A 25,856-nucleotide genomic window follows, 5' to 3' on the forward strand; every position below is an offset into this window, starting at 1 on the left:
AACACTATCCCTAGCAAGCCTCTAGTTGGCTAGCCAGTTGATCAAAGATAGTCAGTGTCTTCTGATTATGAACAAGGTGTTGTTGCTTGATAACTGGATCACGTCATTAGGAGAATCACGTGATGGACTAGACCCAAACCAATAGACGTAGCATGTTGATCGTGTCATTTTGTTGCTACTGTTTTCTGCGTGTCAAGTATTTCTTCCTATGACCATGAGATCATATAACTCACTGACACCGGAGGAATACTTTGTGTGTATCAAACGTCGCAACGTAACTGGGTGACTATAAATATGCTCTACAGGTATCTTCGAAGGTGTTCGTTGAGTTAGTATGGATCGAGACTGGGATTTGTCACTCCGTGTGACGGAGAGGTATCTCGGGGCCCACTCGGTAATACAACATCACACACAAGCCTTGCAAGCAATTTGACTTAGTGTAAGTTGCGGGATCTTGTATTACGGAACGAGTAAAGAGACTTGCCGGTAAACGAGATTGAAATAGGTATGCGGATACTGACGATCGAATCTCGGGCAAGTAACATACCGAAGGACAAAGGGAATGACATACGGGATTATATGAATCCTTGGAACTGAGATTTAAACGATAAGATCTTCGTAGAATATGTAGGATCCAATATGGGCATCCAGGTCCCGCTATTGGATATTGACCGAGGAGTCTCTCGGGTCATGTCTACATAGTTCTCGAACCCGCAGGGTCTGCACACTTAAGGTTCGATGTTGTTTTATGCGTATTTGAGTTATATGGTTGGTTACCGAATGTTGTTCCGAGTCCCGGATGAGATCACGGACATCACGAGGGTTTCCGGAATTGTCCGGAAACGAAGATTGATATATAGGATGGCCTCATTTGATTACCGGAAGGTTTTCGGAGTTACCGGGAATGTACCGGGAATGACGAATGGGTTCCGGGAGTTCACCGGGGGGGCAACCCACCCCGGGGAAGCTCATAGGCCTTGGGGGTGGCGCACCAGCCCTTACTGGGCTGGTGGGACAGCCCAAGAAGGCCCTATGCGCCATAGGAAGAAAATCAAAGAGAAAAGAAAAAAAGGAGGAGGTGGAAAAGGGGGAAGGACTCCTCCTTCCAAACCTAGTTGGACTCGGTTTGGAAGTGGAGGGTTGCCCCCCTTGGCTCGGCCGAAGTCCTTGGGGCTCCTTGGACCCCAAGGCAAGGCTCCCCCTCTTCCCCCTATATATACGGAGGTTTTAGTGCTGATTTGAGACAACTTTGCCACGGCAGCCCGACCACATATCTCCACGGTTTTACCTCTAGATCGCGTTTCGGCGGAGCTCGGGCGGAGCCCTGCCGAGACAAGATCATCACCAACCTCCGGAGCGTCGTCACGCTGCCGGAGAACTCTTCTACCTCTCCGTCTCTCTTGCTGGATCAAGAAGGCCAAGATCATCGTCGAGCTGTACGTGTGCTGAACGCGGAGGTAGCGTCTGTTCGGCACTAGATCGTGGGACTGATTGCGGGACGATTCGCGGGGCGGATCGAGGGACGTGAGGAAGTTCCACTACATCAACCGCGTTCACTAACGCTTCTGCTGTACGGTCTACAAGGGTACGTAGATCAAACATATCCTCTCGTAGATGGACATCACCATGATAGGTCTTCGTGCGCGTAGGAAATTTTTTGTTTCCCATGCGACGTTCCCCAACAGTGGCATCATGAGCTAGGTTCATGCGTAGATGTCTTCTCGAGTAGAACACAAAAGTTTTTGTGGGCGGTAATGTGCGTTTTGCTGCCCTCCTTAGTCTTTTCTTGATTCCGCGGTATTGTTGGATTGAAGCGGCTTGGACCGACATTACTCGTACGCTTACGAGAGACTGGTTTCATCGCTACGAGTAACCCCGTTGCTCAAAGATGACACGCAAGTGTCAGTTTCTCCAACTTTAGTTGAATCGGATTTGACCGAGGAGGTCCTTGGATGAGGTTAAATAGAAACTCATATATCTCCGTTGTGGTGTTTGCGTAAGTAAGATGCGATCCTACTAGATACCCAAGGTCACCACGTAAAACATGCAACAACAAAATTAGAGGACGTCTAACTTGTTTTTGCAGGGTATGCTTGTGATGTGATATGGCCAACGATGTGATGTGATATATTGGATGTATGAGATGATCATGTTGTAATAGATAATATCGACTTGCACGTCGATGGTACGGCAACCGACAGGAGCCATAGGGTTGTCTTTATACTAACGTTTGTGCTTGCAGATGCGTTTACTATTTTGCTAGGATGTAGCATTAGTAGTAATAGCATGAGTAGCATGACAACCCCGATGGCAACTCGTTGATGGAGATCACGGTGTGGCGCCGGTGACAAGAAGATCGTGCCGGTGCTTGGTGATGGAGATCAAGGAGCACGTGATGATGGCCATATCATGTCACTTGTGAATTGCATGTGATGTTAATACTTTTATGCACCTTATTTTGCTTAGAACGACGGTAGCATTATGATGTGATCTCTCACTAAAATTTCAAGACGAAATTGTGTTCTCCCCGACTGTGCACCGTTGCTACAGTTCGTCATTTCGAGACACCACGTGATGATCAGGTGTGATTGACTCAACGTTCACATACAACGGGTGCAAAACAGTTGCGCACGCGGAACACTCGGGTTAAGCTTGACGAGCCTAGCATGTGCAGACATGGCCTCGGAACACATGAGACCGAAAGGTCGATCATGAATCATATAGATGATATGATTAGCATAGGGATGCTTACCACTGAAAGTATGCTCAACTCACGTGATGATCGGACTTGAGCTAGTGTAAGTGGATCATGAACCACTCAAATGACTAGAGAGATGTACTTTTTGAGTGGGAGTTTAGCGAGTAATTTGATTAAGTTAAACTCTAATTATCTTGAACATAGTCTAAGTCCACTTTGAATATATTTGTGTTGTAGATCATGGCTCACGCGACAGTCACCCTGAATTTTAGTACGTTCCTAGAGAAAGCTAAGTTGAAAGATGATGGAAGCAACTTTGTAGACTGGGCTCGTAATCTTAAGCTAATCTTACAAGCTGGGAAGAAGGATTATGTCCTTAATGTTGCGCTAGGAGATGAACCACCCGCTACGGCTGATCAGGATGTTAAGAACGCTTGGTTAGCACGTAAGGAGGACTACTCGGTAGTTCAATGTGCAGTCTTGTATGGCTTAGAACCGGGACTTCAACATCGCTTTGAGCGTCATGGAGCATTTGAGATGTTCCAGGAGTTGAAGTTTATCTTTCAGAAGAACGCCTGGATCGAGAGGTATGAGACCTCTGATAAATTCTATGCTTGCAAGATGGAGGAGAACTCGTCTATCAGTGAACATGTGCTCAAAATGTCTGGGTACTCAAACCGTCTAGCTGAGCTGGGGATTGAACTCCCGCAAGAGGCTATCACTGACAGAATCCTTCAATGACTGCCGCCAAGCTATAAAGGCTTTGTGTTGAACTACAACATGCAAGGGATGAACAAGTCACCCGGTGAGTTGTTTGCGATGCTAAAAGTCGTAGAGTCTGAACTCCGTAAAGAACATCAAGTGTTGATGGTGAATAAGACCACTAGTTTCAAGAGAAACGGCAAAGGCAAGAAGGTTAATTCAAAGAAGAGCGGCAAGCCTGTTGCCAATCCGACGAAGAAACCCAAAGCTGGACCTAAGCCTAAAACAGAGTGTTACTATTACAAGGGTATGGGTCACTGGAAGCGCAATTGCCCCAAGTATCTGGCTGATAAGAAGGCGGCCAAAGAAAAATCAGGTATATTTGATATACATGTTATTGATGTGTACTTAACCGGCTCTCGTAGTAGTGCCTGGGTATTCGATACCGGTTCTGTTGCTCATATTTGCAACTCGAAACAGGAACTGCGGAATAGACGAAGGCTGGCGAAAGATGAAGTGACGATGCGCGTAGGAAATGGTTCCAAGGTTGATGCAATCGCCGTCGGCACAGTTTCACTTTAGTTACCATCAGGATTAGTTATGAACTTGAATCATTGTTATTTAGTGCCTGCGTTGAGCATGAACATTATATCTGGATCTTGTTTATTGTGAGACGGTTACTCTTTTAAGTCAGAGAATAATGGTTGTTCTATTTCTATGAGTAACATCTTTTATGGTCATGCACCCAATGTGAGAGGATTGTTCATATTGAATCTTGATAGCGATACACACATACATAACATTGAGACCAAAAGAGTTAGAGTTAACAATGATAGCGCCATATTTTTGTGGCACTGCCGCTTAGGTCATATTGGTGTAAAGCGCATGAAGAAACTCCATGCCGATGGACTTTTGGAGTCACGTGACTTTGATTCACTTGACACGTGCGAACCATGCCTCATGGGCAAGATGACTAAAACTCCGTTCTCCGGAACAATGGAGCGTGCAAGTGACTTGTTGGAAATCATACATACCGATGTGTGTGGTCCGATGAGCGTAGAGGCACGCGGCGGATATCGTTATTTTCTCACCTTCACTGACGATTTGAGTAGATATGGTTATGTCTACTTAATGAAGCACAAGTCTGAAACATTTGAAAAGTTCAAGCAATTTCAGAGTGAAGTTGAAAATCATCGTAACAAGAAGATCAAGTTCCTACGGTCTGATCATGGCGGTGAATATCTGAGTTTTGAATTTGGTGCTCACTTAAGACAATGTGGAATTGTTTCACAGTTGACACCGCCTGGAACACCACAGCGTAATGGTGTGTCCGAACGTCATAATCGTACTTTATTAGAGATGGTGCGATCTATGATATCTCTTACCGATTTGTCGTTATCGTTTTGGGGTTATGCATTAGAAACAGCTGCATTCACTTTAAATAGGGCACCATCAAAATCCGTTGAGACGACACCATACGAACTGTGGTATGGCAAAAGGCCAAAGTTGTCCTTTCTTAAAGTTTGGCGATGTGATGCTTATGTCAAAAAGCTTCAGCCTGAAAAGCTGGAACCCAAAGCGGAAAAGTGCATCTTCATAAGTTACCCAAAAGAGACAGTTGGGTACACCTTCTATCTCAAATCCGAGGGCAAAGTGTTTGTTGCTAAAAACGGAGCTTTTCTCGAGAAGGAGTTTCTCTCGAGAGAATTGAGTGGGAGGAAGATAGAACTTGATGAGGTTGTCGAACCTCTCATCCCTCTAGATGGTGGCGCAGGGCAAGAGGAAACCTCTGTCGTTGCGGCGCCGGTTGAGGAGGAAGTTAATGATGATGATCATGAAACTCCGGTTCAAGTTTCTGTCGAACCACGCAGGTCGACGAGACCACGTGCTGCTCCAGAGAGGTACAGTAATCCCGTCTTGTCAATCATGTTGTTAGACAACAATGAACCTGCAAGTTATGAAGAAGCAATGGTGGGCCCGGATTCCAACAAATGGCTAGATGCCATGAAGTCCGAGATAGGATCCATGTATGAGAACAAAGTATGGACTTTGGAAGTACTACCTCAGGGCCGCAAGGCTATTCAGAACAAATGGATCTTTAAGAGGAAGACGGACGCTAACGGCAATGTGACCGTTTATAAAGCTCGACTTGTGGCAAAGGGTTTTTCACAAGTTCAAGGAGTTGACTACGATGAGACATTCTCACCCGTGGCGATGCTTATGTCCGTCAGAATCATGTTAGCAATAGCTGCATTTTTCGATTATGAAATCTGGCAGATGGATGTCAAAACGGCGTTCCTTAACGGTTTCCTTAAGGAAGAGTTGTATATGATGCAACCCGAAGGTTTTGTCGATCCTAAGAATGCTAACAAGGTGTCCAAGCTCTAGCGATCCATTTATGGACTGGTGCAAGCATCTCGGAGTTGGAACAAACGCTTTGATGAGGTGATCAAAGCATTTGGGTTTATACAAGTGGTTGGAGAATCTTGTATTTACAAGAAAGTGAGTGGGAGCTCTGTGGCGTTTCTAATATTATATGTGGATGACATGTTGCTGATTGGAAACAACGTAGAGTCTTTGGAGAGCATAAAGGATTACTTGAATAAAAGTTTCTCTATGAAGGACCTAGGAGAAGCTGCTTACATTCTAGGCATTAAGATCTACAGGGATAGATCAAAACGCCTGATAGGACTTTCACAAAGCACACACCTTGATAAAGTTTTGAAGAGGTTCAAAATGGAACAGTTCAAGAAAGGGTTCTTGCCAGTTTTACAAGGTATGAGATTGAGTAAGACTCAGTGCCCAGCAACTGATGAGGATAGAGAGCATATGAGCATTGTCCCCTATGCTTCAGCCATAGGTTCTATCATGTATGCAATGCTGTGCACTAGACCAGACGTTAGCTTGGCCATAAGTATGGCAGGCAGGTTCCAGAGTAATCCAGGAGTGGATCACTGGACGGCGGTCAAGAATATCCTGAAGTACCTCAAAAGGACTAAGGAGATGTTTCTCGTGTATGGAGGTGACGAAGAGCTCGCCGTAAAGGGTTACGTCGATGCAAGCTTTGACACAGATCCGTACGACTCTAAGTCGCAGACCGGATACGTATTTATTCTTAATGGGGGTGCGGTAAGCTGGTGCAGTTCCAAGCAAAGCGTAGTAGCAGATTCTACATGTGAAGCGGAGTACATGGCTGCCTCGTAGGCGGCTAAGGAGGGTGTCTGGATGAAGCAGTTCTGTGACAACACGGGTGCCATTGCCCTAGCAAAGGAACCACGGTTTCACAAGAAGTCCAGACACATCAAACGACGCTTCAACCTCATCCGCGACTACGTCGAAGGGGAGGACGTAAATATATGCAAAGTGCACACAGATCTGAATGTAGCAGACCCGCTGACTAAACCTCTTTCACGGGCAAAGCATGATCAACACCAGAACTGTATGGGTGTTAGATTTATTACAATGTAATTCACATGATGATGTGAGGGCTAGATTATTGAATCTAGTGCAAGTGGGAGATTGTTGGAATTATGCCCTAGAGGCAATAATAAATATAATTATTATTATAATTCCTGTATCAAGATAATCGTTTATTATCCATGCTATAATTGTATTGAATGAAGACTTATATACATGTGTGGATACATAGACAAAACACTGTCCCTAGCAAGCCTCTAGTTGGCTAGCCAGTTGATCAAAGATAGTCAGTGTCTTCTGGTTATGAACAAGGTGTTGTTGCTTGATAACTGGATCACGTCATTAGGAGAATCACGTGATGGACTAGACCCAAACCAATAGACGTAGCATGTTGATCGTGTCATTTTGTTGCTACTGTTTTCTACGTGTCAAGTATTTGTTCCTATGACCATGAGATCATATAACTCACTGACACCGGAGGAATACTTTGTGTGTATCAAACGTCGCAACGTAACTGGGTGACTATAAATATGCTCTACAGGTATCTCCGAAGGTGTTCGTTGAGTTAGTATGGACCGAGACTGGGATTTGTCACTCCGTGTGACGGAGAGGTATCTCGGGGCCCACTCGGTAATACAACATCACACACAAGCCTTGCAAGCAATGTGACTTAGTGTAAGTTGCGGGATCTTGTATTACGGAACGAGTAAAGAGACTTTCCGGTAAACTAGATTGAAATAGGTATGCGGATACTGACGATCGAATCTCGGGCAAGTAACATACCGAAGGACAAAGGGAATGACATACGGGATTATATGAATCCTTGGCATTGAGGTTCAAACGATAAGATCTTCGTAGAATATGTAGGATCCGATATGGGCATCCAGGTCCCGCTATTGGATATTGACCGAGGAGTCTCTCGGGTCATGTCTACATAGTTCTCGAACCCGCAGGGTCTGCACACTTAAGGTTCGACGTTGTTTTATGCGTATTTGAGTTATATGGTTGGTTACCGAATGTTGTTCGGAGTCCCGGATGAGATCACGGACATCACGAGGGTTTCCGGAATGGTCCGGAAACGAAGATTGATATATAGGATGGCCTCATTTGATTACCGGAAGGTTTTTGGAGTTACCGGGAATGTACCGGGAATGAGAAATGGGTTCCGGGAGTTCACCGAGGGGGGGGGGCAACCCACCCCGGGGAAGCCCATAGGCCTTGGGGGTGGCGCACCAGCCCTTAGTGGGCTAGTGGGACAGCCCAAGAAGGCCCTATGCGCCATAGGAAGAAAATCAAAGAGAAAAGAAAAAAAAAGAGGAGGTGGAAAAGGGCGAAGGACTCCTCCTTCCAAACCTAGTTGGACTTGGTTTGGAAGGGGAGGGTTGCCCCCCTTGGCTCGGACGAAGTCCTTGGGGGTCCTTGCACCCCAAGGCAAGGCTCCCCCTCTTCCCCCTATATATACGGAGGTTTTAGGGCTGATTTGAGACAACTTTGCCACGGCAGCCCGACCATATATCTCCACGGTTTTACCTCTAGATCGCGTTTCTGCGGAGCTCGGGCGGAGCCCTGCCGAGACAAGATCATCACCAACCTCCGGAGCGCCGTCACGCTGCCGGAGAACTCTTCAACCTCTCCATCTCTCTTGATGGATCAAGAAGGCCGAGATCATCGTCGAGCTGTACGTGTGCTGAACGCGGAGGTGCTGTCCGTTCGGCACTAGATCGTGGGACTGATCGCGGGACGGTTCGTGGGGCGGATCGAGGGACGTGAGGACGTTCCACTACATCAACTGCGTTCACTAACGCTTCTGCTGTATGGTCTACAAGGGTACGTAGATCAAACATCCCCTCTCGTAGATGGACATCACCATAATAGGTCTTCGTGCGCGTAGGAAAACTTTTGTTTCCCATGCGACGTTCCCCAACAACCTTTTCGAAAATCCAATGGGTATACTCATATTCTAGTTGCTGTTGATTACGTCACTAAGTGGGTAGAAGCTATCCCCACTAGTAGTGCTGATCACAACACCTCTATCAGGATGCTTAAAGAAGTTATCTTCCCTAGATTTGGAGTCCCTAGATATCTAATGACCGACGGTGGTTCACATTTCATTCATGGTGCTTTCCGTAAAACTCTTGCTAAGTACGATGTCAACCATAGAATTGCGTCTCCCTATCACCCTCAGTCCAGTGGTGAAGTAGAGCTAAGTAATAGAGAGATTAAAATGATTCTGCAAAAGACTGTCAACAGGTCTAGAAAGAATTGGTCTAACAAGCTCGATGATGCACTGTGGGCTTATAGAACTGCCTATAAGAATCCCATGGGCATATCTCCATACAAAATGGTGTACGCTAAAGCATGTCATTTACCTCTTGAGCTAGAGCATAAAGCTTATTGGGCAATCAAAGAGCTCAACTTTGATTTCAAACATGCCGGTGAGAAGAGGTTATTTGATATTAGCTCGCTTGATGAGTGGAGAACTCAGGCATATGAGAATGCCAAGCTGTTCAAAGAGAAGGTCAAGAGGTGGCATGATAAGAGGATACAAAAGCGTGAGTTCAATGTAGGTGATTATGTCTTGCTATATAACTCTTGTTTAAGATTCTTTGCAGGCAAGCTTATCTCTAGATGGGAAGGTCCCTATGTTGTTGAGGAAGTATATCGTTTGAGTGCTATCAAGATCAACAACACGGAAGGTAATTGTCCGAGAGTGGTAAATGGGCAGAGAATCAAACATTATATCTCAGGTACTCCCATATCTGTTGAAAGCAATATTATCAATACCATAACTCCGGAAGAATACCTAAGGGATATTTATCAGCCTGTTTCAGACTCCGAAAACAAAGAGGTATGTGATTCGGTAAGAAAACAGAGTCCAAAACTTTTCCAGTAGGAAATTTTCTCTGTTTTGGAATATTTGAAAAAATACAAAAATTGGAAGTAGTCTGGAAAGTGCGCGAGGAGACGACAAGCCTGCACGGCGCGGGCCCACCCCATGGCTGTGCGGGGTACTCCTTCTGGTCTGAAAAAAAATCATTATATATACTACTGTTTGGTCTGACCCCTGCATCACACAGATCTCTTCTGTTTTTCGTTTCGAGCCTGTTTTCTGCCGCAGATCCAGGTCAAGATGTCTTCTCAGGATTCAGAGGGGGAGAGCTATGTGGCTCATTACCTCACTAACCCCAAGGTCTATGGGGACTTGGATCCTTATGGCTGGACCACTGATGAGGAAGAAGATTAGGATCCCAAGGGGAAGGAACAAACAAGCTCCGATGAAGAGGGGGCTCCTCTACCTCAACCTAGACACACGCATGTGGAGTTCAAGAAGTCGAGCCTCCCTGACTCAACGAAGAAGCCTAAGACCTTGTTTATCCCTTATCGTTTATTGCAGGAGAGTAAGTAGGAATTATGCCAAAGGGTGTTGAAGCTTGAAGAGGAAAACGATGATCTGAGGGAGCAGCATTCTATGCTCAGGTGGAAATTAAACAAGCTCAAGACCTCTACAATAACTCCACCACCTTCACCACCAATGGAAGATAACTGATCATGGGTATGGGAAATCCCCTTGGCTTGTGCCAAGCTTGGGGGAGTTGCCCCGGTATCGTATCACCATCACATCTTTTGCCTTTACCTTTGTTTTAGTTTTCCTTTTCAGTTTTCTCTTTCTCTAGTAGTTTAAAATTCTTAGTGTTTTAGTCTTGAGTTTTGCTTTGTGTCACCCCCGATGTATTCGAGCTCGTGAGCCATATAATAAAGAGTGTCTTAGTTGAAGGGCTTTGCCTCTTGCCATGATCAAAAGAGTGAGAATAGAACAAAAGCATGAAAGATCATGTAATGATCTTATGGGAAGTGATGGCTTCACATATAAAAAGAATGAGGATTGAAACCTGTTGAGGGTAGGCAAACGTAGACCTTGGTCATGGTTGCAATTAATAGGAAGTGATAAAGAAGGAGAGGTTCACATATAAATATATCATTTCTGACACCATCTATGATTGTGAACACTTACTAAACTATTACATGCCTAGAAGTAGATGTTGGACAAGGAAGACAACATAATGAATTGTGTTTGCTTGGCTCCGAACAATGTTATATGATTAGAGATCCCTTAGCATGTGACGATTGCTTCCACCTCACGTAAGCCAAACCTCTAAGTAGAGATACTACTTGTGCATCCATAAACCATCAACCCAGATTTGCCATGTGAATCCACCATACCTACCTATGGGTTGAATAAGATCCCTCAAGTAAGTTGTCATCGGTGCACGCAATACAAATTTCTCTCTAATATGCATGATCTATTAGTGTGTGGAAAATAAGCTTTATACGAACCTGTGATGAGGAAGACATAAAAGCAACAGACTGCATAATAAAGTTCTTTATCACAGGAGGAAATATAAAGTGACGTTCCTCCGCACTAAGAGGACACGCATCCAAACCTCAAAAGCGCATGAGAACCTCTGCTTCCCGCTGCGAAGGGCCTATCTTGTACCTTTACTTCTTGCCCTTGAAAGAGTCATGGTGATCTTCACCAATTCCTTGTTTCGCCTTTATCTTGGCTAACGTCATATGCTAGGGAAAGATCTATATTGTTATGTCAATTTGGAGGTAAGTATTCATGAATTATTATTGTGGACATTACCCTTGAGGTAAGCAGTTGGGAGGCAAAACTGGAAGCCCCTATCTTTCTCTGTGTCCAGCTGAAACTTTGATCTCATGAGCACAACGTGAGTTGTAGCAATTGTAGAGAACAAAGAATGATTGAGTATGTGGATTTGCTTTACAAGCTCTTATTTGACTCTTTCTGATGTTGTGACAAATTGCAATTGCTTCAATGACTAAAGGCTATTGGTTGTTACTTCTCGGTAAGGTTCTTGATCCATGCTTTACTTTGTGAAGGAATTATCACTTTAGCATGAGAGGTTATATGTTGGTATTGCTGTTCTGATCATGATCATGATGCATGCATGTTCGTATCTTGCTTTGTCGACACCTCTCTCCCTAAACATGTGGACATATTTATTGAGCTAGGCTTTCGCTTGAGGACAAGTGAGGTCTAAGCTTGGGGGAGTTGATACGTCAGTTTTTCATCGTGTTTTCATGTTGATATTTATCGATTCTTGGGATATTATTTAACTTCACGGTACAATACTTATGCCTTTTCTCTCTTATTTTGCAAGGTTTACATGAAGAGGGAGAATGCAGGCAGCTGGAATTCTGGCCTGAAAGTGGATCAAAGTTGAGATACCTATTCTGCGCAACTCCAAACGCCGTAAAAATCAACGAGGATTTTTTCCGGATTTCTAAAAAATACTGGGCCGAAGAAGCGCCAGAGGGACGCCAGCAGGTGGCCACAGGCCTGCACGGCGGGACCACCCCCCAGGCCGCTCCATGAGGGCTTGTGGGGAGCCTGCTGGCCCACTGGCCCCTCTCTTTTGCTATATGAAGGTTTCGTCCAGGAAAAATATCAGGGAGGAGCTTTTTCGTGGATCCGCCGCCGCCACGAGGCGGAACTTGAGCAGAACCAATCTAGAGCTCCGGCGGGACGATCGTGCCGGGGAAACTTCCCTCCTAGAGGGGGAAATCGTTGCCATCGTCATCACCAACACTCCTCTCATCAGAGGGGACTCATCACCATCAACATCTTCATGAGAACCATCTCATCTCCAAACCCCAGTTCATCTCTAGTAACCAATCTCCGTCTCGCGACTCCGATTGGTACTTGTAAGGTTGCTAGTAGTGTTAATTACTCTTTGTAGTTTATGCTAGTTGGATTATTTGGTGGAAGAGTTTATGTTCAGATCCTTGATGCTACTCTTTACCTCTCTCGTCATGAATATGATTATGCTTTGTGAGCAGTTACTTTTGTTCCTGAGGACATGGGATAAGTCATGCTAATAGTAGTCATGTGAATTTGGTATTTGTTCGATATTTTGATGTGGTGTATGTTGTTTTTCCTCTAGTGGTGTTATGTGAACGTCGACTACATAACACTTCACCATTATTTGGGCCTAGAGGAAGGCATTGGGAAGTAGTAAGTAGATGATGGGTTGCTAGAGTGACTGAATCTTAAACCCTAGTTTATGCATTGCTTCGTAAGGGGCTGATTTGGATCCACTAGTTTAATGCTATGGTTAGACTTTGCCTTAATTCTTCTTTCGTAGTTGCGGATGCTTGCTAGATGGGTTAATCATAAGTGGGATGCTTGTCCAAGTATGGGCAGTACCCAAGTGCTGGTCCACCCACATATCAAACTATCAAAGTAACGAACGCGAATCATATGAACATGACGAAACTAGCATGACAGAAATTCCCATGTGTCCTCGGGAGCGTTTTTCCTCCTATAAGACTTTGTCCAGGCTTGTCCCTTGCTACAAAAGGGATTGGGCCACCTTGCTGCACCGTTGCTACTTTTGTTACTTGTTGCTTGCTACGAATCATCTCACCACACAATCACTTGTTACCGACAATTTCAGTGCCTGCAGATTTTACCTTGCTGAAAACCACTTGTCAGATCCTTCTGCTCCTCGTTGGGTTCGACACTCTTACTTATCGAAAGGACTATGATTCATACCCTATACTTGTGGGTCATCAGTAACTTTTAAGATCAGTAATTGAATAGTTTTAGGTGAGATGAGAATAGATGTGGTGTAAGGGTCCGATCACATTTTCCTAGATAAAAGTCGAAGATATAGCTATAGGAAAGATGTTGTAGCGGACAAAATTATATAGTGTCTCATATGACATATTCGAAATGAAAAGTTTCAAGTTCGAAGACAAACACCAAACTTGAAGATAAACTCAAATATGTGAAGACATATATGAAAATACAAAGATAAAAGAAATGTCTTCATGAGGGGTTGGTGGCTTTGCCCACCGTATAAGAATGTTTGACCCATACACGTCGCACAAATATCGTGTCGCTCTGAAGTCGTATTCTCCGTTAATGTGTTCACACATGGGTTTTATGTCTTCATGAGCTGAAGTGAAATGTTACTTCATGTGTTTTGCATCAAATTCATCTATATGCCTAAGCAGTAGGATGTTTCTCCATTCACTAGACATTTGAGGATTCTAAGATATTTAGCTCAAACCACAATTTGCAAAACCTCTTCTCATCCAAAGGCTTCGTGAAGATGTGAGCCAATCCCTCTTCTAACTTCACAGATTCGATGATGATGTCGCCCTTTGATGACCCACAAGTATAGGGGATCAATCGTAGTCCTTTCGATAAGTAAGAGTGTCGAACCCAACGAGGAGAAGAAGGCTGTGATAAACGGTTTTCAGCAAGGTAATAACTGCAAGCACTGAAAGTAGCGGTAACAAGTGATGGTGTAGTGTCACATCCTTGACACCTTAAGCAAGTTAGCTTTGTGCTCATGTTTTCTTTGCATTGCATCTAGGAAATTTTCAACAAGAACAAAGCAAGTGATGAAGGAAAATGCTAAAACCCTAGCCACTTCTCAAAATAAAGGAAAATTCAAACTAGTTAAAATCAATGAACCCAAAATGGCCTCAAGAAAAGTTCAATCTTTCTGATAAATCATGAAAGTAAATGAGCAATGAAGAAAACCATTTTCTTGACACTTTAAGCATTTTAATTCAATGCAAAAAGCTACTGGTTTCAAGTTTAAAATTTGAAATCAGAAACTTTAAGCTTTCAAAAATGTTGAAAACTTTAGGAATGGTTGGAAATATTCCAACTAATATTCTGGGGTGTTCAACATAGTTTTTACAAACTTTTTGGTAGCTGAAATAAATAGCAAATCTATGTTAGTAATTAAAACAGAAACAAAACAGAAAGAAAATGAGAAAAAATCTTACCTCACGCTCACCTGGCCCGGCCCATCTTCTTCCTGTCGTCTTCCTCCCCCGCCAGTGGGCAGCAGGAGGTGGTCGCCGCGTACTCCGACGCGGCCACGCACCTGTGCGCCTGCCTGGCCGCCGCCTCGCGCTGGCAAGCACGGGGATATCCACATCGAGCCCGTCCCTATCCGTTCCCCAGCTCCAGTTCCCCCCTCCTCTCGGGATCTCTCCTCCCTCCTTCTGCCGCCATTGCCACGAGCTCGAGCTCGAGCCGCCGCGCCTCTAGCCACAGGATCCCCCTTCCGAGTAGCCCAGTAGCTTTGCCTCGTCGAGCTGGTGCTCTATGCAACGGCCAAAGTCTCCCCGAGCTCTGCAACGTCCCCAACGCCATCGTCTTCAACCTTCGGACGTCGGCAAATCCATGGTGAAACGCCGGCAACAGCCCTTCCCCGAGCCGTCTAGGCCCTTCTCTGCACTCCCCGTGAGCCTGCGATCAATTCCCCTCTCTTTCCCCTTGGATCCGAGCCCCCTAGCCACTGGACCATCGAACCCGTACTCCGGCAGCCGCCCCGGCTCGTCGCCGGCTTACTCCGGCAACCTATAGCTCTCCCTGAGGCGAGCGCTGGATGAGGTAGATCCTGGAGATCACTCCAGTGCTCTCAGCATCTTTTTCCGAGCACCACAACATGTTTTAGCATGTCTCCGGCGAGGTTCTGCCGCGGATCCGGTCGCCGCCGGCCAGGCTCCGGCGAGGAATGACGTGGCCAGCCTAATCCAGCAGTTTAAATGCTTAAACACTCACTGACAGTGGGCCCAAGGCCAAGTCAAACACACTTACGGGCTGGTCAGCGCGGGATTAGTCCCTGACAGGCTGACCAGTGGGTCCCCCCTGTCGGGTTTGACCTGAGCAGGTCAGTTGACCTGCTGATGTAAGGCTGACGCAATAAAGGGGTTTTCCAGTATAAAAATAATTCCAGAAATGTTTAAAACTTCAAAAATTCATAGAAATTAATCTGTAACTCCAATGAAAATAATTTATATATGAAAAAGTATCAGAAAAATCCAAGGAATCTGAATATGTCATTTTCAAACATGTTTGAAAATGTTACAGAACCCAAACATGTAGATTAATGAATAAGTTAATTCTTATAAATACTTTATAAATAGAATTTGGAAAAAATTTAAAATTCACTATGAATGACATGATCAAACACTGCTCTAATTACAAACAAGCAACCTAACATGTCATCCCATGCATGTTAAAAGCAAGTTGATCTGAGCATCAGGTCGAATTAATTAAAATGGTATTCGAGAATACCTCGTTTGAAGTGATATTTGAATTTGATTGAAATCAACTTCAAACCTAATACATGTTAGCTATATTAGTATATCATCTTGCATTCTCATACCATGCTCATGCATCATCTTGATTGCATATGTTTGTTATTGATCGTTGTCATTCCTTTCGGTAGGCTCCGCTCCCACAGATTCCACCGAATATCCGTCTGACGGATATTGTCACTCCTCTGAGCAACAAGGCAAGCAACTATTTTGATCATCCCGATAAATCCCTTGTTCCTTCTCCTGCACTTACTTATTGCATTAGTATCAAATGCTTCAAATGCTTTTGCCACGTTAGTTGAACCCACTTCCTTTGCATGACCTATCCTTGTCACAGTAAATAGCTGAACCTTGCAACCTAGCATACCTGGTAGTTGCTTGAGCCATGATGTGCCTTATCCTGCTATGCATGCTATGCTTAGAGTTGTGTATGGTCTGTTATCTGGGAGATGAATAGAATTGTGAGAATGTGTTCGGTAAGCAAAGGTTGTGTGTTGAACCTGATTTGGTAAAGGTACCGGTGAAAGGCTGTGTAGGAGTACATGGCGGGTTGTTTCATTGGAGCCGTCCTTAGGAACTGAGTTCCGTGTATGTAATCCAAGACTAGATACTACCACACTTTGGGATACTTAATTGACCCTCTCGACTCATTAATCGTTTAGTACTCGGTCCAGGAGTTGCAACTAGTTTCTGGTGTTTATAGTCATGCTGGAGGCCGTGCATGGTTCTGACCTGAGAGGTGGGCTGTGATGCGGTAGGCAGTGGCACGGTGTACCAAGTGGCACCCGGATGGTGGGCTTGGGAACCCTGCGCACATCGTTTGGGGCCGTGGCGGAAACCTCGGCCGGACTTCCGTGCGGGTTACCCTCAGATAGGCGATAAACCTGGACTAGGTACTAGTGTGGTTAACGGTCGTGGCCGACTCCCTCGCTGGGCTTCCGCTTGAAGGTTGCCGAGGTGCATGACGTGCACATGGCGATAAGTGGCGAGAGCGTGTGTGACGAAGTACACCCCTGCAGGGTTATGATCTATTCGAATAGCCGCGTCCGCGGATATGGACTACTTGGAGACATATGTTGTTCATAGATAACTTCAATGGCTACTCATAAAATTGTCAAGATAAGCGTGAGTGTCATGGACGACATTTCCGTATGGATACGGAATGATTCCACGATGGTGTATTGTTGTGGTGTTAGTGGACTCGTGTGCGAGAAATCAAGTTGTCAAAATTATTTAAAAATGCAAGTTGTCGAGCCACGAGTCAAATGCTCGCTTTCCGCATGAAACCCCACCATACCTTGTTGATACATTGCATGAATAGTTAGTTATTCTAAAGTCTTGCTGAGTACCTCCGTACTCATGTTTGCTTAATAAATGTTGCAGAGGTTGCTAATGACCCTAATGGAGGGTTCTTCATAGACATCGACGACGACGAGTAGCTGGTGTCCCAGCTACGATCTGGCCCTAGGTTGGGTCTGTAGTATAGTCCGGCCATGTGCCTTCTAGTTGCACCTGTCTGTACTAAGACAGTTTTAAACACTTCCCCTGGCTTGTAACTGAATGACTGTTATTATGGGTCGTGAGACCCTTACTGTGTAATATTATGTGTGTGGCTCTTCCGAGCCACTTAAATAAAGCTTGTATGTTTATGGTTATGTTGTCATGCCATAGATGTATCTATACATATCGGTATGCCATGCGTACGTGTGTCGTACTTGATATGTATGGGGTTCGATTACCTAGCCGTAAACTTTAGTAGCACTCCTTACAGGGAAATTCCCCTTTGTGATCCAACGAGCCATGGTAGCTCGCTACTGCTCCGGACACATTGGTTTACCGGCATGTGTCCTTCTTAGCTACTGTGTCTGTCCCCTTTGGGGAAATGTCACGCGATGTAATGGAGTCCTTGTAGCTTGCTACGACTCATCTACATTCGTTGGTGACCGACACCTGCTTTGTTGGGTCATGTATGCCTGTCCCTGTGCGGTACTGTCACTTTGGTTTATGACTAGACTTGTCGATCCGAGTTCTTTGACATTGGAATGCTAGGGACACAGTTGCATACGTGAGTCAAAAGACGCAAACGGTCCCGGCTAAGGTAAGGCTGCAGCCGTGGGGTTAACCGTGCGTGAGACCGCAAAGGGATGCGATGTGTTACAGGCTGGATTCCTATGGTTTTGGATCAGGGTCCCAATAGCGTTGGTATCAGAGCCTGACTGACTGTAGGACTACTAAGTCAAATTGGTCGAAGTTGAGTCTAGAATTGCTTTAGTTATATATAAGGGAATTGTTTGCGGAAGGGAACGTAAGACTCTTGTTCTCTTCGCAAGTTATTCTATTCTGGTCATCCTCGTCTTTTCTGCGGGAATTAAGGACTAGGTTACTCATCTTCTTCTAGGCTCGTGTTTCTGATCGGTAGATTATAGGACTACGGGTCAAGAGATATTTGGGTTTCTTTCATTCCTAGGGAAAAGGAAGTAAGTTTGATGATCAGAGAGTTGAACTTGATAGTTGAGTGCTTACGCTATTCCATTTTGGGTTGTCTCAAAATTTGTTTTTGAGCATTTACAGCCGTTATGCTGCCAAATTTTGCATTCGGAGCTCTAATGCTTTTGCATTGCTCTCTATTTACAGATGCTTGGCCATCCTTCTCGTCAGGTGGTACGTCTGACCAGGTGCATTGATGTACCGGCTCATACGGCCATGCTGGTCAGGGTGATGTCGATGTGCGGTTACCGCTGGTACCCCGAGTACACAGTGGAGGAACAGTGCCGAGACTTCATCCAGAGCCAGTATATCTGCACTGTTAGGGTAATTCCAGACTACCCTGGAGCTGAGGAGCCAATCCATTGGTCCTATGGGTTGGGAGTCACTGTTGACATGGCAGTACAAGATGCTGCCTATTCAATGCTGACCATTATGAGGGCGAGACATGCACTGCTGCAGAATTCAGAGTTCTGTTATGTTCCGGCCTCTCAGCCTGGTGAAGAGGGATACCTCAGCGGAGTCTATTTTGATTCTTCTATGGAGGATCCACTACTGCACTCCACTGTTGAGATGCTAGAGAACAAAGACAGGGATGCTCGTGCTCTCCGCATGGAGCTTTATGCTACCCGTGCCCGTCTGTGGACGGCTTTGACGTAGCTGGCACCGGTAGTCCAGACAGGGTACGGAGATATGGAGATGCTGAACCCTGTTAGGACCCATCTTCCGGCCCACGTTGACTGGCCAGCTATAGGAGGAGTCACCCCTCTTCGGGGGCCCCTCTTACCACCAGTCAGGGGACCAAGGCCACATCCGTGTCCTTATGGATCCCAGGGATCTCAGGCTAGAGTGTTTCCTGATCCGCAGGTTGAGCTTCCAGGTCATGGAGGTAATCTCTATGAGATGTTCTATGCGGATGCCTGAGCTGTGAGCGGAAGGATAGTATGGTAGTAGCCGTACGTTCACAGTCCTGCGTGACTTGTGAAGTATGCCTGTGATGTGAAATTAATTCCGGAGGCCTAGATAAATAATGTATAGGAAGCTTGTAAGCCTCTGATGAGTAGTTTCATAATTTCAGTAGTTGCTCTTCGGTTAAGGTTGTACTGAACTATGTAAGGGTGTGTATGAACCATGGTGTATATATAGCAGTTGCTTGTTACCATGCTATTCGGATATTCATTTCCGCATTCCGTGTGTTCAGTACATTCTTAATCCATAGCTAGTATTGATATGATATGGGTCTAAGTTGTGAGTTTGTTTGTCAGGATGGTGTTCACTAGGTTGAACCGTGCCCCTCCTCATGAGCAAGGCGAGGGTAGTCAAGCGTCGCAGGAAGACCTGCCTCACACGCCCTCTCTCGCGGAAGTTATGCTAGAGGCAGAGAGAAACAAAAGGGCAACCAACCGACTGTTAGAGCGTATTGAGCAGAATACGGCTCGTCAGCCTAGGAATGCTGCAGTGCCCTCAACGATTTTGTGAAGCTGAATCCTCCAAAGTTTCATCATTCCGTCGATCCCCTCGTCGCTAATGACTGGTTGTGCAGCATCTCATGCAAGATTCGCTCTGCGAATGTTTCTGAGGCCGACAAGGTGACCTTTGCGGCGTATTTCCTGGAAGGACCCGCCAATCTGTGGTGGGAGAACGTTGAAGCTATGCGTCCCGCTCAACCAGCAGCCACATGGGCAGACTTCAGTGCAGCCTTTCGTCTGCACCATGGATGCCTATAGCCGCGAGTTCGGTAACCTCGCCCGCTATGCAACAGAGGAGGTGTCTACTGATGCCAAGAAGCAAGCAAGATTCCGTAAGGGTCTGAGCCCTGAGCTTCGTCGTGATTTGCGCCTCCACGAGTGTGCAAGCTTTCAAGCCCTGGTCAACAAGGCGATCAGTGCCGAGACTGGTCATACTGACTTTGAAGCCACAAGGAAGCACTCCCGTGACTTTGGCTCATCTTCTGGTTCCGCGTTTCCCAAACGCAGGCTGTGGGTTCCGAACAGTTCTGTGCCACCAAGATACACTCCGAGGCCATCCTACGTGGCGCCTCAGACGAATCAGACCAACCCTCCAGCAAAAACTTATCGTGGTCCTGCTAGCAATGCTGCACCACGTGCCAACCAAGTGATATGCTACAAGTGTGGAGAACCAGGGCACTACTCCCGTGAGTGTCCTCAAAATGTGGGTGCCAAGCAACCCGGAAAGTCCGTCGGGCAAGGCAAGTCGGGCAACGCTTACTATGTGAAGCCAACTCCTGCACGCGGCCGTGTGAACTATGTCTCAGCAGAAGAAGCTGCAGAGGATCCCGACGTCATGCTGGGTATGCTTCTTGTTAATCATCACCCAGCGTCTGTTCTCTTTGACACTAGGTCTTCTCATTCCTTCATTTCAGAAAGTTATGCACAGTTGCATAACATGTCTTTTTGTGATATGCCAATTCCGTTGGTTGTCCAAACTCCTGGTAGTAAATGGCAAACCTCTAGGATAACCTATGACAATGAAATTCTAGTAGACAGGCTAGTTTTTCTAGCCTCACTGATAGCCTTGAAATCTTCGGATATTAATATCATCTTGGGTATGGACTGGATGTCAGCTCACTATGCCAAGATTGATACCCATTCTAGAAATGTCCAGCTTATCCATCCCTCGGGCGAGATAGTAAATGTCTCTACTCGAGTTGCCAAATGCCAACTCTATTCCCTAAATGCCAACCCTCTTCCGGAACTTTAAGACATTCCGGTAGTCCGTGACTTCCCGGATGTTTTTCCAGAGGAACTGCCAGGAATTCCACCTAACAGAGATGTAGAGTTTGTGATAGATCTTGTTCCGGGAACTGTCCCAATAGCCAGAAGACCATATAAGATGGCACCCCTGGAGCTAGCCGAACTTAAGAAGCAACTAGATGAGGCCTTGAATAAAGGTTTCATTCGTCCTAGCTCTTCTCCTTGGGCTTGCCCCATCCTCTTCGTCAAGAAGAAAGACGGAACAGATCGGATGGTTGTAGATTACCGACAAGTTAATCTGGTCACCAAAAAGAACAAGTATCCGCTCCCCAGGATCAATGATCTGTATGATCAGCTCGCTGGGTCCTCAGTCTTCTCCAAAATGGATTTGAGGTTGGGATACCATCAAATCAAGATCAAGAACGGGGACATTCCAAAAACGGCTTTTGTTACTCGTTATGGCCAATACGAGTACACCGTCATGTCCTTCGGTTTAACCAATGCCCCAGCCACCTTCTCTCGTTTGATGAATTCAATCTTCATGGATTATTTGGATAAATTCGTCGTGGTATACCTCGATGATATTCTCATCTACTCGAAGAACGAACAAGAACATGCCGAGCATCTAAGGCTGGTATTGATGAAACTTCGAGAGCATCGCCTTTATGCCAAGTTTTCAAAATGTGAATTTTGGTTACCACAAGTGACCTATCTAGGTCACGTAATCTCTGGTAAGGGTATTGCTTTCAATCCCGAGAGAGTTCGAGCTGTCCTTGATTGGACTCAACCTGAATCGGTTAAGCAAGTTAGGAGTTTTCTTGGTCTAGCGAGCTATTGTCGCCGCTTTCTTGAGAATTTGTCCAAGGTTGCAAAGCCTCTAAATGAACTCCTCAAGAAGGATAAAAAGTTCGAGTGGACACCACAGTGTGAGCATAGTTTTCAGGAACTGAAAAGACGCCTGACTTCCGCACCTGTGTTGCTACCACCAGATTTTTCTAAGGACTTTGTTATCTATTGCGACGCCTCGCGACAAGGATTAGGTTGCATTCTCATGCAAGATCGTCATGTGATCGCATACGCATCTCGACCGTTGCGTCCACATGAGGATAATTATCCCACACATGACCTTGAGCTTGCAGCTGTGGTCCATGCACTAAAAACCTGGCGACATTACCTCTTGGGTAATCGTTGCGAAATATTCACTGATCACCAAAGTCTGAAATATATCTTCACCCAGCCGGATTTGAATCTCAGGCAAAGACGGTGGGTTGAGTTGATCTCGGATTACGACTTAGGGATAACTTACACCCCGGGGAAGGCCAATGTTATGGTCGATGCACTAAGTCATAAATCTTATTGTAACAATTTGATGCTACAACAAGGTCAACCACATCTCTATGAGGAATTTCGGAAGTTTAATCTTCATCTTGTTCCTCAAGGATTCCTTTCTACCCTGGTGGCAAAGCCTACTCTTAGGGATCAAATCATAGCCGTGCAGGCTTATGATAAGGGTATATCCCAGATCAAGGAGAATATTGCTAGCGGTAACGCTAGGGATTTCTCCATCAATGAGAAAGGTGTTGTGTTCTTTCAGAACCGTTTAGTGGTTCCTAAGAGCAATCGTCTGCGGCAATTGATCCTTAAGGAGGCTCATGACTCTCCTCTCACCATTCATCCTGGTAGTACTAAGATGTATCAGGACCTACGCCAGAGGTTTTGGTGGACTAGGATGAAGAGAAAAATTGATAAGTTCGTTGCTAACTGCGACGTTTGTCGTCGAGTTAAGGCAGAACATCAAAGGCCTGCTGGCACCCTTCAACCTTTAGCTATTCCTGAATGGAAATGGGATAAAGTTAGTATGGATTTCATTACCGGATTTCCCAAGACCAAGAAAGGAAATAATGCTATCTTTGTGGTCATTGACCATCTTTCCAAAGTGGCTCATTTTCTTCCCGTTCATGAGAGTATAACAGCTAGCCACCTAGCAGAGTTATATATCTCTCGAATAGTGTCTCTTCATGGTGTTCCCCCGGAGATTAACTCGAACCGTGGGAGTATCTTTCCTTCTCGCTTCTAGGAAAGTTTTCAGAATGCCATGCGGACTCACTTGTCTTTTATCACTGCTTTCCATCCCCAATCAAGTGGTCAAGTAGAAAGGGTGAATCAAATCCTAGAAGATATGCTCCGAGCTTGTGTTATATCGTTCGGTATGAATTGGGAGAAGTGCCTTCCATTCGTCGAATTCGCCTATAACAATAGTTATCAATCAAGCTTGCACAAAGCTCCTTTTGAAGTTCTCTATGGACGAAGATGTCGAACATCTCTTAATTGGTCAGAAAACGGAGAGAGGCAACTCTTTGGCCCGGATATGATCCAGGATGCAGAAGAGCAGGTTCGCATTATTCGTGAAAAGTTGAAAACAGCCCAGTCTCGTCAAAAGAGCCAATATGATCGTCATCATAAGGCTGTGACCTTTGAAGTTGACGAGAAGGCTTATCTTCGGGCTACACCTTTGAAGGGTACCCATAGATTCGGTATCAAGGGCAAATTGGCTCCTCGTTACATTGGTCCTTTTCGCATTCTTGCCAAACGAGGAGAAGTTGCCTACCAGTTGGAACTTCCTCCGCATCTTTCCAAGGTTCATGATGTCTTCCACGTCTCGCACCTCAGGCGTTGCTTTTCGGATCCTATCCGTGAAGTGGACCACAAAATGCTTGATCTCCAAGATAACCTTTCATACCGAGAATACCCCGTGCGTATTCTTGATCAAGCTAAGCGTACCAGTCGACGTCGAAACCTTAAGTTTCTTAAAGTTCAATGGTCAAATCATTCTGAGAAGGAGGCAACTCGGGAAAGAGAGGATCGTCTCCGACTTGAGTGTCCTGCGTTAGTCCCGACGGCTTCTAAATCTCGGGACGAGATTCTTTTGAGTGGGGGTGAGTTGTCACATCCTTGACACCTTAAGCAAGTTAGCTTTGTGCTCATGTTTTCTTTGCATTGCATCTAGGAAATTTTCAACAAGAACAAAGCAAGTGATGAAGGAAAATGCTAAAACCCTAGCCACTTCTCAAAATAAAGGAAAATTCAAACTAGTTAAAATCAATGAACCCAAAATGGCCTCAAGAAAAGTTCAATCTTTCTGATAAATCATGAAAGTAAATGAGCAATGAAGAAAACCATTTTCTTGACACTTTAAGCATTTTAATTAAATGCAAAAAGCTACTGGTTTCATGTTTAAAATTTGAAATCAGAAACTTTAAGCTTTCAAAAATGTTGAAAACTTTAGGAATGGTCGGAAATATTCCAACAAATATTCTAGGGTGTTCAACATAGTTTTTACAAACTTTTTGGTAGCTGAAATAAATAGCAAATCTATGTCAGTACTTAAAACAGAAACAAAACACAAAGAAAATGAGAAAAATCTTACCTGACGCTCACCCGGCCCGGCCCATCTTCTTCCTGTCGTCTTCCTCCCCCGCCAGTGGGCAGCAGGAGGTGGCCGCCGCGTACTCCGGCGCGGCCATGCACCTGTGCGCCTGCCTGGCCGCCGCCTCGCGCTGGCAAGCACGGGGATATCCACCCCGAGCCCGTCCCTATCCGTTCCCCAGCTCCAGTTCCCCCCTCCTCTCGGGATCTCTCCTCCCTCCTTCTGCCACCATTGCCACGAGCTCGAGCTCGAGCCGCCACGCCTCTAGCCATAGGACCCCCCTTCCGACTAGCCCAGTAGCTTGGCCTCGTCAAGGTGGTTCTCTCTACAACGGCCGAAGTCTCCCCGAGCTCTGCAACGTCCCCAATGCCATCGTCTTCAACCTTAGGACGTCGGCAAATCGATGGTGAGACGCCGGCAACAGCCCTTCCCCGAGCCGTCTAGGCCATTCTCTACACTCCCCGTGAGCCTGCGATCGATTCCCCTATCTTTCCCCTCGGATCCGAGCCCCCTAGCCACTGGACCATCGAACCCGTACTCCGGCAGCCGCTCCGGCTCGTCGGCGGCTTACTCCGGCCACCTATAGCTCTCCCTGAGGCCAGCGCTGGATGAGGTCGAGCCTGGTGATCACTCCAGTGCTCTCAGCATCTTTTTCCGAGCACCACAGCAGGTTTTAGCATGTCTCCGGCGAGGTTCTGTCGCGGATCTGGTCGCCGCCGGCCAGGCTCCTGCGAGGAATGACATGGCCAGCCTAATCCAGCAGTTTAAATGCTTAAACACTCACGGACAGTGGGCCCAAGGCCAAGTCAAACACACTTACGGGCTGGTCAGCGCGGGATTAGTCCCTGAGAGGCTGACCAGTGGGTCCCCCCCTGTCAAGTTTGACCTGAGCAGGTCAGTTGACCTGCTGGTGTTAGGCTGACGCAATAAAGGGGTTTTCCAGTATAAAAATAATTCCAGAAAGGTTTAAAACTTCAAAAATTCATAGAAATTAATCTGTAACTCCAATGAAAATAATTTATATATGAAAAAGTATCAGAAAAATCCAAGGAATCTGAATATGCCATTTTGAAACATGTTTGAAAATGTTACAGAACCCAAACATGTAGATTAATGAATAAGTTAATTCTTATAAATACTTTATAAATAGAATTTGGAAAATATTTAAAATTCACTATGAATGACATGATCAAACACTGTTCTAATTACAAACCAGCAACCTAACATGTCATCCCATGCATGTTAAAAGCAAGTTGATCTGAGC

The sequence above is a fragment of the Hordeum vulgare genome, chromosome 7H (genome assembly GCF_904849725.1).
Source record: "Hordeum vulgare subsp. vulgare chromosome 7H, MorexV3_pseudomolecules_assembly, whole genome shotgun sequence".
Taxonomy (NCBI): domain Eukaryota; kingdom Viridiplantae; phylum Streptophyta; class Magnoliopsida; order Poales; family Poaceae; genus Hordeum; species Hordeum vulgare.